General features: G+C 39.7%; 1 non-coding gene across 1 annotated transcript; it reads left to right on the forward strand.

Annotated features, from left to right (window-relative positions):
• Positions 1-3210: 3210 nt before the first annotated feature.
• Trnat-ugu lies at positions 3211-3285 on the forward strand. Its single transcript has one exon. It is a non-coding gene; the product is annotated as a tRNA-Thr (tRNA).
• Positions 3286-19767: the final 16482 nt, after the last annotated feature.

Here is a 19767-nt window from a genome sequence, read left to right on the forward strand (position 1 = left end):
CAACCACTTAAAAAGGCCATTACCAAAGCAGTGGCAGCCATTCCAAGAAAAATGAGATGAAGATGTATGTAGGACTTTCGGGATAGACTCCGTCAATGTGTCAACAATACAGGACATCATTTAGCAGATATAATTTTTAAAATCAAATAATCCAAAAAGGCAAAGTATGTATTTTTATAAAGAAAAGTAATTTACCATACATAGTTTTTGTGTGACAACCCATTAAAATCAGTGAGGTTTTACTGCTAGACCCTTAATACATCATACATACAATACCAACTGAAATTACAATAGTAGGAATGCAGAATCAAGGAATGCTAGAAATGACAACAGTGGGCAGCAGAGAAACATGGGAAGACAGACAGAGAGAGAGAGAGAGAGAGAGAGAGAGAGAGAAACTGTGGCAACAGTAGAATGCAATTTAATAGAACTTTTGCTAATGCTTTTAATAATATGGAGTGGAAAACTAGCAAGCTTCTGGGTAGAGGTATGGTCCCCAGAAGCACATGCTAATATGTATAACAATGGAGCTCGTATAACAGAGGACTTTTTGGAAGAACCAGAACAACCGATTAGGAAATATATTAGACCAAAACTCAGTGGAAAAATAGAAAACATAGCAGTTTATATATATTCAGGAAGTGATGTTTGTGTAATAAATCAATATTTTCTAGGCCAGCAAAATATTTTACAACTTTTCCAACGTTTCCAGTATGTGGAGTGAAAATAAGAGGAGTCACAGGAACAACTAGTAAACCTATGCAATCACAGGTGCTACTGAAGTTTATAGTCTTCATGATTTTATATTCAAATACCTAATACTCATTATTTATGGATAAAACATTAGTGTGACTTTAGGTACAGATTGGTTGTCTGAGCAGGGAGTTATACTAGATTTTAGAAAGAAGGTGATAACTTTTACCCAGTACTCGTTATTTATGGATTAAACATTCCTGTGAATTTAGGTATAGACTGGTTGTTGGAACAGGGAGTTATACTAGACTTTAGAAAGTAGATGGTAACTTATCCTTAAGGAAAAATGTAGAACTGGTATCATTGCCATCTGAAACAACTGAATCACATAAATCTCACATATCATACCACTGGTAGTCGAAATGACTCTAGATAATTGTGGACCAAAATTTTTATATGATTATGATAAGTGTATGACTGAAGATGACTTAATAAAACAACATTAATATGTCATCAGGAGTAAGAGAGAGAGAGAGAGAGAGAGAGAGAGAAAATAGAGATAACAACCCTACTAAAGAAACCTATAAAAAGTATTCTCCATCAGGCCTGGACTAATACATGACTTTGTGTGCAAGATAAAGATCAACTGCATAAACTATTTTCTTCAAACCATATCAAACACCAATAGCTGCCAAACAGTCAGTAAAAAATGAAATAAACAGGATGGTTTCGAAGATAGCTGTTACAATAGTTCACTGGTCATTGTTGTCAGTACGATTGGTACTGGATGCTCACACATTAAACAGGATAGTCGAGCTAGAATGAGAGGAATTACTGATAAAATTCACAGGAGCTAGGTATATCAGTACAATGGATATGACAGAAGGATATTGGCACACACCATTACATAAGCATTCAAGGAAATACACAGTGTTCAGTTTAGAGTCTTATCGTCCAGTCTGAATGTGTCTGTCTGTGCTTTCATCAGAACCTACGACAAAGCAATAGGTGACCCACTACAAGAAAATATTCTGGTCTATGTGGATGATATAGTCATCATTACAATGGACTGGAACGAGTACCTTGAGACTTTAGATCAGTTTTTCGAAAGACTATATTCACAATGTTTAATTATAAAACTGGGCAAATCTCAATTTGGGAGGAGTCAAGTAAAGTTTCTAGGGCACATTGTGTGTTTAAGTGGGGCCAAACCTGATTCAAATTGGTTACATGCAATAAAACATTGTCCCTCACCAACAAATAAAAGACATCTTAAGTCATTCCCTGGAATAGTAGGATTTTATAGAAAATCCCTACTGAATAAAGTTATTAATACACCACACATAATGAACTCCGGCTGGGTTGGAGATTTTCTCCACTCAGGAACTGGGTGTTGTGTTGCCCTAATCATCATCATTTCATGCCCATCAATGCGCAAGTCACCAAAGTGGCATCAAATCAAAAGACTTGCACCCAGCGAACGGTCTACCTGAAAGGAGGCCCTAGTCACACAACATTTATTTAATGAACTACCTAAACACTAATACACTTTGAAAATGGATGACGGAGTGCAATAAGGAATGCGTACAGATCAAAGAGCACATAGCAATGACACACTTGTTGGTAAATCCTAAATTTAACTTAAGCTTTCCATTTAGCCACAGTTGCCTCGGACTACAGTCTTGGAGGACATTTGTACCAGCAGGGGGATACTGGACATAGGATAGAACATTACCTAATAGAATTTTCAAGCTGCACATTAACTCACCAAGAACAGAATTATGGAGTAACAGAAAAAGAAGCAGTAGCGATAGTATTGACATTTAAGAAGTTCAGATATTTACTAGTGACTACAGCACACTGACATTCTTGTTGTTGTTATTGTTGTGGTCTTCAGTCCAGAGACTGGTTTGCTGCAGCTCTCCATGCTACCCTATCCTGTGCAAGCCACTTCATCTCTGAATAGCTACTGCAACCTACATCTTTCTGAATCTGCTAGTGTATTCATCTCTTCGCCTCCCTCTCCCATTTCTACTCTACGCGCTTCCCTTCAATACTAAATTGGTGATCCCTTGACGCCTCAGAATGTGCCCTACCAACAGATCCCTTCTTCTGGTCAAGTTGTACCACATATTCCTCTTCTCCCCAATTCTATTCAGTACCTCCTCATTAGTTACGTGATCTACCCATCTAATCTTCAGCATTGTTTTGTAGCAGCACATTTTGAAAGTACAATGAAATGAACACCCTATATATATATATATATATATATATATATATATATATATATATATATATATATATACTAAGATGGTATCTGTTCTTTTGGACATGTTAAGGCTCACCGCCCACTTGACCATCTTCTTCTGTGCGAATGCACAAACAGTGCCCGAACTCTTATGGGAATCAGCAACGCGCCGCAAGTAATGAGTAAAATGGGCGGGGGCACTACGAATGTAGTGCGGGACATTACGTTGAGAATGTGGGTTTCACAGGAGGCGTGCCAGAGATAAATGTGTCCTCGGTGGCTCAGATGGATAGAGCGTCTGCCATGTAAGCAGGAGATCCCGGGTTCGAATCCCGGTCAGGGCACACATTTTCATCTGTCCCCGTTGATGCATGTCAATGCCTGTAAGCAGCTAAGGGTGTTCATGTCATTGTAATTTCATTCTAACGAGCTGCATGGTCACCAATGGTATCTGTTCTTTTGGACTTGTCCGAAAGAACAGATACCATTTTAGTAAATATATAGTTAAGGCTCACCAGCCACTTGACCATCTTCTTCTTCTGTGCGAACGCACAAACAGTGCCCAAACTCTTACGGGAATCGGCAACACACTGTGAGTAATGAGTATAATGGGCGGGGGCACTATGAATGTAGTGTGGAACAATACGTTGAGAATGTGGGTTTCGCGGGAGGCGTTCCAGAGATAAGTCCCTGCAATCGTGCTATCCTCTGTGTCCTCGGTGGCTCAGATGGATAGAGCATCTGCCATGTAAGCAGGAGATCCCAGGTTCGAGTCCCGGTCGGGGCACACATTTTCATCCGTCCCCGTTGACGTATGTCAATGCCTGTAAGCAGCTAAGGGTGTTCATTTCATTGTAATTTCATTCTAACAAGGTGCATGGTCACTGATGGTATCTGTTCTTTCAGATACCATCTTAGTATACATTTTGAAAGCTTCTATTCTCTTCTTGTCTAAACTAGTTATTGTCCATGTTTCATTTCCATACATGGCTACAGTGCACACAAATACTTTCAGAAACAACTTTCTGACACTTAAATCTATACTTGATGTTAATAAATTTCTGTTCTTCAGAAATGCTTTCCTTGCCATAGCCAGTCTACATTTTATATCCTCCCTACTGCAACATTCATCAGTTATTTTGCTTTCCAAATAGCAAAACTCATTTACTACTTTAAGCGTCTCATTTCCAAATCTGATTTCCTCAGCATCACCTGATTCAGTTCGACTACATTCCATTATCCTCGTTTTGCTTTTGTTGATGATCTTTATATCCTCCTTTCAGGACACTGTCCATTCCATTCAGCTGCATTTCCAGGTCCTTTGCTGTCTCTAATAGAATTACAAAGTTGTCGGCAAACCTCAAAGTTTTTATTTCTTCTCCATGGATTTTAATACCTACTCCAAATTTTTCTTTGGTTTCCTTTACTGCTTGTTCAATGTAGACTGAATTTGTTCAATGTAGACTGAATGACCCTGTCTTACTCCCTTTTCAACCATTGCTTCCCTTTTGTGCTGCTCTACTCTTATAACTGCCATATGGTTTCTGTACAAATTATAAATAGCCTTTTGCTCCCTGTATTTTATTACCCCAGCCACCTTCAGAATTTGAAAGAGAGTATTCCAGTCAACATTGTCAACAGCTTTCTCTAAGTCTACAATTGCTAGAAACGTAGGTTTGCCTTTCCTTAACCTATCTTCTAAGATAAGTCGTAGGGTCGATATTGCCCTGCGTGTTCCAACATTTCTATGGAATCCAAACTGATATTCCCCAAGGTCGTCTTCTACAAGTTTTTCCTTTCACCTGTAAAGAATTCGTGTTAGTATTTTGCAACCGCAACTTATTAAACTGATAGTTCAGTAATTTCCACACCTGTCAGGACCTGCTTTCTTTGGGACTGGAATTATTATAGTCTTCTTGATGTCTGAGGGTATTTCGCCCGTCTCATACACCTTGCTCACCAGATGAAAGAGTTTTGCCATGGCTGGCTCTCCCATGCTTATCAGAAGTTCTAATGGAATGTTGTCTACTCCCAGAGCCTTGTGTCGACTTAGATCTTTCAGTGCTCTGTCAAATTCTTCACGCAGTATCATATCTCCCATTTCATCTTCATCTACATCCTCTCCCATTTCCCTAATCTTGCTCTCAAGTACATTGCCCTTGTATAGACCCTCTATATACTCTTTCCCTTGTTTGCTTAGGTTTGGTTTTCCATCTGAGCTCTTGATATTCATACAGGTGGTTCTCTTTTCTCCAAAGGTCTCTCCTGTAGGCAGTATCTATCTTACCCCTAGTGATACATGCTTCTACATCCTTACATTTGTCCTCTAGCTATCCCTGCCTAGCCATTTTGCACGTCCTGTTGGTCTCATTTTTGAGAAGTTTGTATTCCTTTTTGCCTGCTTCATTTAGTGCATTTTTATATTGTCTCCTTTCATCAATCAAAATCAATATCTATTCTGTTACCCCTGGATTTCTACTAGTCCTTGTCTTTTTGTCTACTTGATCCTCTGCTGCCTTCGCTATTTCATATCTGAAAGCTCCCCATTCTTCTAATACTGTCTCTCTTTCCCCTGTTCTTGTCAATCATTCCCTAATGCTCAATCTGAAACTTTCTACAGCCTCTGGTTCTTTCAGTTTATCCAAGTCCTATCTCCTTAATTTCCTACCTGTTTGCAGTTTCTTCAATTTTAATCTACAGTTCATAACCAATAAATTGTGGTCAGAGTCCACTTTTGCCCCTGGAAATGTCTTACAATTTAAAACCTTGTTCCTAAATCTCTGCCTTACCATTATATAATCTATCTGAAACCTTCCAGTGTCTCCAGGTCTCTTACATGTATACATCTTCTCTCATAATTCTTAAACGAAGTGTTACCTATGATTAAGTTATGCTCTGTGCAAAATTCTACCAGGCGGCTTCTTCTTTCATTCCTTACCTCCAGTCCATATTCACCTACTAAATTTCCTTCTCTTCCTTTTCCTGCTTTCAAATTCCAGTTCCCCATGACTATTCAATTTTCATCTCCCTTAACTACCTGAATAATTTCTTTTATCGCATAAGACATTTCTTCAATCTCTTCATCACCCTTAGATCTAGTTGTCATATAAACTTCTACTACCACAATAGGTGTGCACTTCATGCCCATCTTGGCACATTAATGCATTCACTAAGCTGCTCTTAGTAGCTTATCCGTGTTCTTATGTTTTTATTCATTATTAAACCTACTCCTTCATTACCCTTATTTGATTTTGTAAGTATAACCCTGTATTCACCTGACCAGAAGTCTTCTTCTTCCCACCACTGAACTTCACTTACTCCCACTATACCTAACTTTAACCTATCCATTTCCCTTTTTAAATTTTCTAACTTACCAGCCTGATTAAGGGATCAGACATTTCACACTCTGATCCATAGAATGCCAGTTCTGTTCCTACTAATAATGTCCCGGAGATCCAAATGGGCGACTATATTACCTCCAGAATATTTTTACCCAAGAGGACGTCATCATCATTTGACCATACAGTAAAGCTGCATGTCCTCGGGAAAAATTACAGCTGTATTTTCCCCTTGGTTTCAGCCGTTAGCAGTACCAGCACAGTAAGGTCATTTTGGTTGATGTTACAAGGCCAGATCAGTCAATCATCCAGACTATTGCCCCTGAAACTACTGAAAAGGCTGTTGCCCCTCTTCAGGAACCACACGTTTGTCTGGCCTCTCAACAGATACCCCTCTGTTGTTGTTGCACCTATGGTATGGCTACCTGTATCGCTGAGGCATTCAAGCCTCCCCACCAACGGCAATGTCGATGGTTCGTGGGGGACTGACATTCTTATTAAAAAGTAAACTATTACATATTAGATTGATGTGATGCGGCATGGCCCTATGAGAGTTTAAGTTTTCAATTCAATACGTAAAGGGCCAGGACAAACAGTATCAGATGCTGTATATTGATTGCCAATACGCTTAGACCCAAATGAAGATGTGAAAGATAGAGGTAATTTTACAATATATTTTTGAATGCCAAGAACTATGAAAAGGAATTTAGAACGTTATGTCATACTTCAGGACATGACTAATGCCATGATGACGTATATAGTATATATATTAGAACAGAATACAATTAGCATTAACACCAAATAGACACTGCATAAAGGAATTTTATTTCATACAAAATTCCTAACAAAAAAATGGTTATTGTGCATTCCTCACAATGGCGTTATCTTATTCATGTGGTACACGATACCTAGACGATGCTTATTTCGGGTGGAAGAAGTGTGCCTGGCATAGGAAGAAATATTATTTCTTCAAAAACACGTCAAGAACAGTTAAAAAGTTACTGAAGACATGTGAAATATGCCAAACAGTAAAAGTAAAAACTTCAAAGATACACACAAAGCTTTATCCGATAACACTGCCCACATACACACACATGATGATGTTTGCTTGCTGTGTGTCTTTTAACAGGATAGTTTCTCTTTTATCAACACTCTTAATATTTAAATTAAACCAGCAATCATAAGAATGTACAGTTAAAGTTATATCCATATTCAGTAACGAGTAATAAGGTTCATTGTGGAGTAAACAATTTTCTTCTGACTGAAGGTAGGAACTGTATCTGTCTTTTGGGGATGTCTTCTTTTTCTTCAGTCTGTAAAGTTCCCTGGCAACACACACACTATTAATAAACTAAAATTTAATTGTACTATATACGCCGCTACGAAGCAATTTGTATATACTGTAATTAATTAACAAAAAATATTATTTAATTTTGTGTAAAGGACATTCGTTATTATTGTAATATTTTCTGTGGTAATATTCTCGATGTATTTATGATTGTAATATTTCTATACTCATAATGTAATTACGAAATGTGTCAATATCTGCGATAACAAAAATGTAAAATACAGCCGCAGATTGCAAAGAGACATTAACGGTTGATGGTGATATAAATAGGAATACATAGTGTGCATTCTTTGTAGTCTTCCTCGAGAGCTGAGAGAGAGAGGAACGTGTGACGTAGTATTTTATGAATGGGTAGACTTCATTTGTCTGTATCTAGATTTAGCCGCCATTAGAGGAGAAATTACAAACTAATGTAAGTTGAATTATTGTTGTGGTCTAAATACATTATAATTGATCAAAAGTGTGTATTACTAATGTAAATTAGCTTGCCCATGTCATCTATAATATTTCTTTAAAGAATTTTCAGCATTTTTATCAATTATCGCTGGTGTTGCTGGGCTGTGCCGCGACCGAACGATTTGCAGCGGCGGCACATTTAAAAAATTGTTCCGCTAAGAAAAATTAACCAAACCCGTAAATCGAGAGCAGATAAAAATTAGCAGTGAATTAAGAAAATGTTTTTCTTTTACAGCGATCCTGAGACTGACGGATTTTATTACTAGTTTCACATTTGTGCATTCATAGGCGGATAGTTAACGTTGAAATTTAACAATTTGTTGGTTCTTTCAAATAACTTAAATGTATAGTGAAGTGTGTTTTATCAATGATAATTAAACGTTGGCTTGGCAATATTTAACCATTTTCTGCTAATAGAGACAGTCTTGTGTTCCATAGCTAACGCCGGGAAAGAATTCAGTAAATATTAAAAAAAAAAAAACCCACTGCATTTAGAAAATGTGTGCCAAGGCCGAATTATGTAAAAGACTTAATTCTCAACTAAATATTCTTAATCAGTTAATATGAATTTATCAGCATGAGAGGGTTGACTAAGTTCACGTAATTTTAAATGTACTTAATTCTGTCTAAATGAATTTTTATTACCACACGTAAATAAGGGGTTCTACAACAAAGTTCGTACAGAAAGAAAGGAAGAGCAAATAACTAATAACAAAAAAACAATTTTAAAAAAAGGTGTTTATTTTTATTTATTTAATTTCATTAAAAGTCTCAGCAATCCTCATTTTCTTTTCTTTTTGTACTTCCCCTGTTGGGGTACCAGTCTATCTTCCCCTCTTTCCAGTATTCAACAGCTCCATCATGCGAGCAATTCCCTTTTCCATTTATCAAAACTATTATCACAGCTAGTCCAACGTATGCTGATCCAGGGAGCTTCAACATTGGTAGGATGGAAAATGGAAATGAAGTTCCATGCTTATTGACAGAGCGTAGAGGAACAATGTGGGAGACCCGCATCGCTGTACTAGGCAAGGTCCTAATGGAGGTGGTTTGCCATTGCCTTCCTCCAACCAGAAAGGAGATGAATGATGATGATGAATACAACACACGAACATCCAGTCATCTCGGGACAGGTGAAAATCCCTGACCCCGTCGGGAACTGAACCCAGGACCCTGTGCTCGGGAAGCGAGAACACTACCGCGAGACCACGAGTGGCAGACTATTGGTAGGATAAGATAGTGTAATGTGGTATAATATGGCATAGTATAATATTAACTGAAAAGATATGATTAAAGTAAAATTAAGGAGCTGCCACACAATTAGTAGGCACAAGTTTGGTGCCACACTATCAACTATCACTCTTTTTCTACAGACTGAGCTTGGCCAACCTTCTTAACATCCCTCAGCCTTCACCACTGCCTCCCAGAGCAATGATAACTCTTGTGATTCTTGAGTTTCTCCCGGCGTATTTGATAATCAAAATATCCACGGGTATGCTGCCGGTCTATAGTGTCCAACGGGCACAATATTTCGGCGATCATACATGTCGCATTATCAGGTGAACTGACGGACTGAGCTCCTGTGAACGTGCCGACACGGAGATCCGTACGCTATGGCTGCTCAGACTGAACTGGGTTCGGTCGCGGCGGCGGCCGATTTAAATACCCTCCGCCAGCGGCGCGCTCCCTCCGCCGTCCGCGCCCCGCGCCACGGTCGTGCGGTGGAACAGATTGCGACGGCGTCTGAGATGACGTCGGTGTGATGGCTCTGTCCGCCGTGGTCGTCACAACTATACGTTTGCTCGATTTACTCTTGATTAACCCGATCGCTGGTTCCCAAGCCTTGCTAAGATTATAGCCACAGTCACGGTTTATGAGGTCGTCATTGGTGCGAATTTCGATGGCCTCTCTAACAACGCTGTCCCAGTATCTCGACGTCTGTACCAGAATCCTCGTGCGGTCATACTCCATGGCGTGATTTTCCGACAAGCAATGTTCAGCAACCGCCGACTTGCTCGGATACATCAGTCAAGTGTGCCTCTGGTGTTCACGGCATCGATCCTCGACGGTACGCATCGTCTGACCAATATACGACTTGCCACATTGACACGGAATCTGGTACACGCCGGCCTTCTTCAAACCGAGTCGCAGACGTATGCTGGTCTACAAAGATTTGTTGAATATTACTGGCACTTATGGTTCCGTTCCAGCTCTAGGTACCAGTGAGAAGGTATCCAATCTGAAGAAGATCGCCAGTATATCTGTATTGTCAGGTCCTAAATACTTTTTAGGTATGAAATTGAATTTTTCTATTGCGAAATCATCTGAATCAAGTAGTATTGGTAATGGTTGGTTTACATTCGCTGTTGTTGTTTGTCATGATGCTTCTAGTACTGGATTGGAAAGTTTTACATCTCGTGAAGTTTTTGCATTTCGTACTGTACATTTGTTAGAAATTATTGTTATTAATGAAGGTCTGACCAATATACGACTTGCCACATTGACACGGAATCTGGTACACGCCGGCCTTCCTCAAACCGAGGTCATCTTTGGCGCTCCCCACCAGTACACGAGTTTTATTTGGACAAAACACAGTTCCGACCCGGTGTTTCTTCAGAATGCGGGCGATTTTCCCCGAGAGTGCGCCTGTCTATGGAATAAATGCAGCGCCTACCTCCTCCCTCGTGACTTCATCCATCTCAACAGGTTGTGCTGCAGTGGTTGGGCGGAGAGCACGTTGAATCTGCCACTCTGAGTACCCATTTTTTCGAAATACAGTTCTCAGATGTTCCAATTCCTGGGGTAGACTCTCTGTGTCAGAGATAGTGCGCGCCCTATGTACTAGAGTTTTAAGTACCCCATTCCTCTGTGAAGGGCGGTGGCAGCTGTCTGCGTGCAAATACAGATCAGTGTGCGTAGTCTTCCGATACACTCCATGACCTAGGGTGCCGTCAGCCCTTCTCTTGACCAAGACGTCAAGGAAAGGTAATTTACCCTCCGATTCAGTCTTCATAGTGAACTTGATGTTGGGGTGTATGGAGTTTAGATGTTTAAGGAAGTCAAGGAGTTTATCCATACCATGTGGCCAGATGACGAACGTGTCGTCCACGTAACGGAAGAAGCAAGTAGGTTTCCATACGGATGACGACAGGGCTTCCTCCTCGAAGTTCTCCATGTACAAATTTGCTACCACCGGTGAGAGTGGGCTACCCATGAACAAACGGAGGGAGTCGCAGGCGGGGGCTATTTAAATCGGCTGCCGCCGCAACCGAACCCAGTTCCCTCTGAGCAGCCATAGCGTACGGATCTCCGTGCTGGCACGTTCACAGGAGCTCAGTCCGTCAGTTCACTTGATGATGGCGACATGTATGATCGCCGAAATATTGTGCCCGTTGGACACTATAGACCGGCAGCATACCCGTGGATATTTTGATTATGATAACTCTTGATCATAAGAACCAGTCACAACAGTACACTGTTCTCACTTTTAGCCCTAAGCCTGCTTTGGTGAAGGATCTACATTCCTTCACAGGTAATGTTAACTGGAAATATCAATTTGTAATCTAATCCCAAAACCTTTCCAACAGCAAACCTGACATTCAACTCTGCCTTGAAGAGTTCCAACCACAATCCCAAATTGATCCACCACCACTACATCAAAACCATCCCTTACAAGCCTTCCAAGGATTTCTAACAACTAGCGTTGCTTCACAACCCTTCCTTAGGTCTCTACAACATGATCCTTACCTGTCCTCTGCAGAACTACAAGCTCTTTGTTCCCTAAAAACTAATGACTCCATCATTATCCTCCCAGCAGGCAAGTGATCTACCACTTTTATTATTTATTTATTTACATGTCAAGTTCAGTAGGACCAAATTGAGGAGCAAATCCCGAAGGTCATGGAACATGCCAGTACATGAAATTACAACATAGAAGTAATAACAGACAAAAATAAAATGTTTATGATCCTGAAAAAAGTCAGTCCATACGTTTAAGTAAATGCAATCAATAATACAACAAGAATCAGCTTAATTTTTCAAGAAACTCCTCGACAGAATAGGAGGAGTGTTCCATGAGGAAACTCTTCAGTTTCGATTTGAAAGTGTGTGGATTACTGCTAAGAGTTTTGAATTCAAATGGTAGCTCATTGAAAATGGATGCAGCAGTGTATTGCACACCTTTCTGCATAAGACTTAAGGAAGTCCGATCCAAATGCAGGTTTGATTTCTGCCGAGTATTAACTGAGTGAAAGCTGCTTATTCTTGGGAATAAGCTCATATTAGTAACACGAAATGACAGTAAGGAACATGAATATTGAGACGCCAGTGTCAAAATACCCAGTCTCGTGAACAGGGGTCGACAAGAGGTTCATGAACTTACATCACTTATTGCTCGAACCACCCGTTTCTGAGCCAAAAATATCCTTTTAGAATGGGAAGAGTTACAGCAAAATATAATACTATAAGACATAAGTGAATGAAAATAAGCAAAGTAGAGTAATTTTCGTGTCAAATGATCACACACTTCAGATATGTTTGGAATAGTAAAAATTACAGCATTAAGTCTTCGAAAAAGATCCTGAACGTTGGCTTTCCACAACAGTTTACAATCTATCTGAACACCTAGAAATTTGAACTGTTCAGTTTCACTAATCATATGTCCATCCTGTGAAATTAAAATGTCAGGTTTTGTTGAATTTAAACTGTAAAAACTGAGTCTTACTGTGATTTATCGTTAGTTTATTTTCTACAAGCCATGAACTTAGGTCATGAACTGCACTATTTCAAACCGAGCCAAAGTTGCACACAACATCCTTTACTACTGAGCTAGTGTCATCAGCAAACAGAAATATTTTAGAGGTACCCATAATACTAGAGGGCATATCATTTATATAAATAAGGAACATGAGTGGCCCCAACACTGATCCCTGAGGCACCCCCCCCCACTTGACCGTACCCCACTCAGATCCCACATCACAGCCATTATCGACATTGTGAATAATCACCTTTTGCTGCCTGTTGCTAAAGTAAGAGGTGAACCAATTGTGAGCTACTCCCTGTATTCTGTAATGGTCCAACTTCTGGAGCAATATTTTGTGATCAACGCAATCAAATGCCTTAGTTAAATAAAAAAAAAGCCTAGCATCTGAAACCTTTGTTTAACCCATCCAGTACCTCACAGAGAAAAGAGAATATAGCATTTTCAGTTGTTAAATGAATTCTACAGCCAAACCGTAAATTTGATAGCAAATCATGTGACATAAAATGATCAATTATCCTTATATACACAGCCTTTTCAATAACTTTAGCAAACACTGATGGCATAGAAATAGGTCTAAAATTATCTACATTATCCCTTTCTCCCTTTTTATAAAGCGGCATTACTACTGAGTACTTTAATCATTCCGGTAACTGACCATTCCTAAAGAAAAAATTACAAATATGGCTAAATACAGGGCTAACATGTGCAGCACAGTACTTTAATATTCTGCTAGACACTCCATTATGACCATGGGAATCTGTAGTCTTAAGTGATTTAATTATTGATTCAATCTCCTCCTTGTCTGTGCCACGGAGGAGTATTTCAGACATCAATCTTGGAAAGGCATTTACCAGGAAAGTTATATGATTCCCGTAGAAACTAAATTTGTATTTAATTCACCAGCAATGCTCAGAAAATGATTGTTAGATACTGTACATATATCTGATTTATCAGTAACAGAAATATTTTTACTATGAACTGACTTTATATCGTCGACCTTGTGCTGCTGACCAGACACTTCCTTCACAACTGACCATATGGTTTTAATTTTATCCTGTGTGAATTTGCATACCACATACTCTTTGCCTTCCTAACAACATTTTTAAGCACCTTACAATACTGTTTGTAATGGGCTACTGTAGCTTGATTGTGACTACTTCTAACATTTTGATATAATTCCCGCTTTGTTCTACATGATATCCTTCTCCCATTGGTCAGCCACCCGGCCTGCTTATTACTGCTAGTACCCCATTTAGAACATTCTGGATTCTTCCCCCAGGCGCCATTTTCTCGGAACTCCGCAGGTAGGAGCTGGTGCTGCAACATCCTTTGTTTTTGCCACTCACCTAGCTTTAATTTATGTTAATTTCTTTGGTATCAGCATTTTTTTCTCAGTAACTATTCCTTTCTTCACTCCCTTTTAGTTTTCTATATCTTTCCAAATTCTTCCCATTTCCTAAACCTCACCAAACCTTTTCCTTTACCACTCTTCCTTCCCCTTTAACCCTTCTGCCACATGGAGGAGCCACTGGCTCCGAAAGCTTGCAAATTTCAATACCTTTATGTGTTTGTTCTCCTACCAGTGGCTGGTGAGTAGTTTTTTCTCTCTCCAATTACATTTTATTTTCTTCAAAAAGCGATTATTTTTGTTATCTATTATGAAAATCGAGGTATGTATGTGTGCATGTTCCACATCTCCTCCTAATCCTCTGGACTAATTTCAACCAAACTTGGTACACATATCCCTTACTCTCAGGCAACTTTTGCTGTGGTGTAAGAACCACTACCTACCATGATGTCATAAACAGTGATAAACATGAAAAAATACTGCATTATGCATGACATTTAAATTTATTACTTCTGTGCTACTAACTCTGTTCACAATAAATTTCACAGACAATATCCATATATGCCACTAAATGTACCTACAAAATTATATCAGGATACCACACATAATTCAAGAGATGTTTGAAAAACTGCTGCATTGTGCATTACATTTAAATTTATTGCTTCTTTGCTACTAAATGTATTTGCAAAACATTTCGCAGGCAGTATCCACATGTGCTGCTGAATGTAACTACAAAAGGTGGGGGGGGGGGGGGGGGGGGGGAGGAGGCAGTAGCAGATAGACTTACAGAGAGAGGAGCAGGAGGAGATAGACTATTATAATTGAAATAAATACATACCTGGGCATAACTGTTTTCTCAGCTAAATAAATTAAGTCTAGCTATATCAAAAAATGTGGGTTGGTGGGTAAATGTTTGACTATAAAAACAAGGTACAAGTTTCAACCCGACATTGGTCCTCTTTTTTGGGATGAATATTAAAATAAAGATCAGGTGTGTAACAATGTTTTAAAAATCCCCTTCTGCAGAATTTTTTAAAATTATTTTTGAGTCTCTGCAAATTTAGTAAAAGGCAGTAAACTGTTTGTTCTTTTTGCTTTAAAACAAACAATATTACTGTCACTTTAAGAACAGTTTTTTTGTTATCCTCAAACTTTTCCACACTTCTAACAGTTCCATCATTTTATGAAACAAAAAGCACTTACAAGCTACTAAACACCAAACCAATGTCATACACATTTCTCTGTTACGAGTAGGCACGCTTTATTCCCACATGCCCTATCAGCTCAAAACGCTGGGAGACTGGATTAATAAAAAATAGACAAAAGTTAAGATGGTGATCTTAGACCTTCATGTGTTCTACACAGCCCTCCCCTTGAGTACAACAGAAATAACGTTCATACCATCTTGTTAAACTCTCAGAAAAGTCCTCCTTTAGCATGGTGTGCAACTCTTGCACCACATTGGCTTGAATGTCAGTTATGTTATCAAAACATTGACCCTTCATGTGCATTTGTACACTTTGTCATTTTGTGGTATAGTCACACTGATAACACCAAGTTTCAGCATCCGTGGCGATTTTTTCCAGAAAAGAACTGTCCATGTTTTGCATTTCAAACAAGTCACAGCAGGTGTCCATGTCATTTTGTTTGGGAATCAAGGTCCATGGAATAAAGTTTGTACACATTCTTCTTCCAAAACATTACAGAGAATGTCTCAAATTCAATATCGACACACTAAAGCCACATGTCCACTACTCAACACTGTCTGCTCACAACTGACTGATTGAATGTACATTTTTTGCTTGCAATTGTTAGTTCGAGCTGGCATTGTGGTTACTACAATGATGTCACTTAGACATTGAGAATAAAGCAAGTTTTGAAACCTTTTGTGTACTTGAAAGACAACAATAGGTTTTAGACAATGTATTCTTCTCTCTGTTCCCAGTTCTCCTGAGGCACACACAGACACTATAATTACTGAAAATTTTTGTACCAAAATGCATCATAAAATTGACAGGAACAGAAGCTAGACAACCCTCTTCAGCAGACATTAACATGGATGTGAACAGTGTTCCAAAACGCCCAATTGATGGTAGCCCGAACAAACTCTACATTGAAGTACGTGTGATGGACAAGATGTTAAAAATGTAAGTGGACATGGGTGCAGCAGTGACTTTGTTAAATTCTCAACTCTATGTGGAGCTTGGATCACAAGTGCTGCCCTGCGCCTCTCGCCAGTTGGTGATTACAACAAATACCTTTATTAGGACAGTTTTCTACTTCCATGGTGTACAAAGCAGTTGTTCAGCCTTTGACCTTTCTAGTGGTGGATGATGCCAAAACTGAAAACTTATTTGGGATACATGCCTTCAAAATTTTTTGGTTATCTATTTGTGACTAAGTGCACCTGGTATTAGAGCAAGTTCAGAACCATCAACAGGATGCACTCTGCTTCGAATATTCCTCCTTGTTTCTGGAAGATTTATGGTGTGCTACCCAATTCAAGTCTCATATCACAATGAAACAATTGGCAAAACCCCATTTTTGTGCCCGCCTAATCCCCATAGCTTTACACAAGCAAGTCAGATCAGAACTACATCAACTTACACCTTTTGGGTGTTATCATGCTTGTCTCTTCTGGTCAATGGGCTATTCCACTAATAATTTTCAGAGTAGTGATTTTAAAAAGTCTGTAAATTCACAATCTGTTACTTGTAATGGATCTGGGAGATGTGTTATTTTCTACTGGATTTGTCGATACCAAATCTAATGAGGGAAGTTGTAACTGTTTTCTTATATTTTTGTCAGAATATTTTTTTTTTTTTTTTTTTTTTTTTTTGTGAATTGTAATGTTGCCTTATTTTATGCTAATTTGCTTATATGTTTGAGAGTGACGGCATTTTGATTAATATTAGTAGATGTGACGAAGAATATCAAAGAGACTGGTTACAAGTGGAAGCTTGTGTGTTGTGTTAAATGCCTTTGACGCTGGAGTCGTCTTCGAACGTAGTCAGTCGGCAGTGAACTCTCGGTGTGTGTGACGGTGGAACAATGTGCAGGTCGCCATTATAATAATTTGCTAGTGAACAGGAAAAATGAATTATGTTACTACTTTTTTTATATAAACATCAAGAAGGAACCACATTCGAAGAAATGGTATTTGAAGCACCAAAAATGAGACAAACGCATTGAACCAGGTCATTTCTGCAGCTGATGAAACAGCATTGTGGAATCGTACTTTCACTAGACGACTGAAGCCAACATAGAAAAGTCAAATATCATCTTATAAACATTTCACGGAAAAGTGAGTACTGTCACAAAATATGCTAAATTCAAGTATATAAAAATAGTGAGCATATTTCATACTGATACCTATCCCTTACCCCATCATCAGGATAAACTCTTACACAGCTTTCTGCAGGCCATATTTTTCCAAAATAAGACTTGTCAGAAGCCTACTTAAATATGCCTCTGGATCATGATTGCAAAAGACCTTGTAGTGAATGCCCCTTTTGGGTTATATTAATACCAGTGCCTGCTATTCGGCTTAGTTATCACCCCCTCCTTTTCCCAATGATTTTTGAAGCAACTCATGGCCTCTGTGTTCAGGTGCATTAACTACCTGGTTGGTATTGTGGTGTAAGGTTCCTCAACAGACGAACATTTGCAGAACCTTCACGGTTTGTTCACGGTGCTGCAGGCCACAGGTTTATACTGAAACTTGGACAAAACTGCAATTTTTCAGCCATCTATCATCTATCTAGGTTTTGAAGTCTTGCGTGCTAGTCTCAAACCATTATGGCAGCATGTCGATGCCATTACAGCTTTACCACGTCCTACCAATGTAAAAAGAGTTGCATGCCTTTCTTGGAAAGATTGCATGCTACCATAAATTTTCCTCTGGTGCAGCCACAGTGGCCCAATCACTTCATGCTCTTAACGTTTCTTTTCACTGCTCGCTTGCTTGCAAGTGATCTTATACCCAACTAAGGTCAATATTGCACACTACAACTTGCTTGGGTACCTCCAAACCAGGCCAAATCTTTTATGGCCGCAGATGCTTCCCAGTATGATCTTGGGGCACTTCTCACACAAAAATATGTGGACAGTTCTGAATACCTTGCTGCATATGCTTCCAAAACTCTGAATCAGGCACAATAGTGCTACTCGTAGATAGTCGCTCAAAAAAATTTCATGTTTTCCTATATGGTCCTAAGTTTCATTTGTTTACAGTTCATAAACCTCTGCTTCTCTTTTCAGTTCCTTGGCATCATTATCGGACAAAGTGGCCAATTGCCTGCAACACTGGCTCCATTTCTGTCATACTGTAACTATGAAATACATTTCCAACCAACAGCACGTGCTAATGTGGATGCTCTTCCTCGATTGTCAATTGACACCAACCCAGCATTTGATCAGGATGAAACGTTGTGTTTCCATTTCGACATCTAAGCCCAAAATACCATGGATGATTTTCCCATTACCAGTTCTTGGATTTTGGCAGCTATAGTGGCTGATCCTCTCTTACACCAGGTTGTACAATTTGTCCACCATGGCTGGCCAGATATACCACTGTGTTGAGCATTGGATCCTTTGTGTATTTAGTATGCCCTCTGCCACCACCTCTTAGCTCCTAAAGGTGTGTCACTGTTTGCTACTAAAGAATTAGCAACCAGGGTTGTGATTCTGTCCACAATGCAGCAGGAAGTCATGCACCTTCTCCACCTGGACTACTGGGGTGTTTCTTGTACAAATTGGCTGGCCTGATGTCACCATATGTTTTGACCAGGTACTCACAATAAGATCAAGTGTGTGGTGACAGCCGACATGCAGTGCGCTGTCCATTGAGTGGCACCACGGGCCTCTCTCTTCCCGTGGCCCATCCACCAGTGACTTTGGGGGTGTATCCATGCTGATTTTGTGGATCCATTCCTTAACTCCATTTGGCTTGTAGTGACTGATGCTTTCTCAAATTGTCCTTATGTGGTTCGGTACCCATCCTGTCCATGGTGGCTACAGTCACAACCATCTCAAAGATTCTTTCCTTTGAATGTTTGCTGTATACATTTGTGATGGACAATGGCCCACCGTTTGTATATCAAGATTTTGAAGATTTCCATACAGTGTAGCATCTGGCATGTTGAGCCTCCTCGTCCTCATCTCTAGTCTGATGGAGAGGTGGAGTGGCTGGTCGTACATTCAAAATCCAGATGAAAAAATATATCATTCAATCTTCTCCTGAGCAAGCCCTTGATAGGTTCTCAAGTTCATATGGGGTCATTCCCAATGGCAACTGTAGCCCGGTGCAGCTGCTTCATGGCCAACAGCCCCCTACACTGCTTCATCTGCTGCAACCGATGCTCAGTCACCCAGTGGCACCCACCTCATAGCATCTCCACCTGCTGGCACCTGCCTTGCAATGTTTCCCATCTGTGTTCCGCTGTCTGGGCCTGCAGGTTTCGCCAGCTCCATAACCACTGGTCGACCAGTGCTGCTGAGGCCTTCAACAATGTGTTGTGTCATCTCCAATGGCTTGGTGTCCTGACACTACGACCAGCTCTGCCCATGCATGAC

Source organism: Schistocerca piceifrons, chromosome 2, assembly GCF_021461385.2.
Source record: "Schistocerca piceifrons isolate TAMUIC-IGC-003096 chromosome 2, iqSchPice1.1, whole genome shotgun sequence".
Lineage (NCBI taxonomy): Eukaryota > Metazoa > Arthropoda > Insecta > Orthoptera > Acrididae > Schistocerca > Schistocerca piceifrons.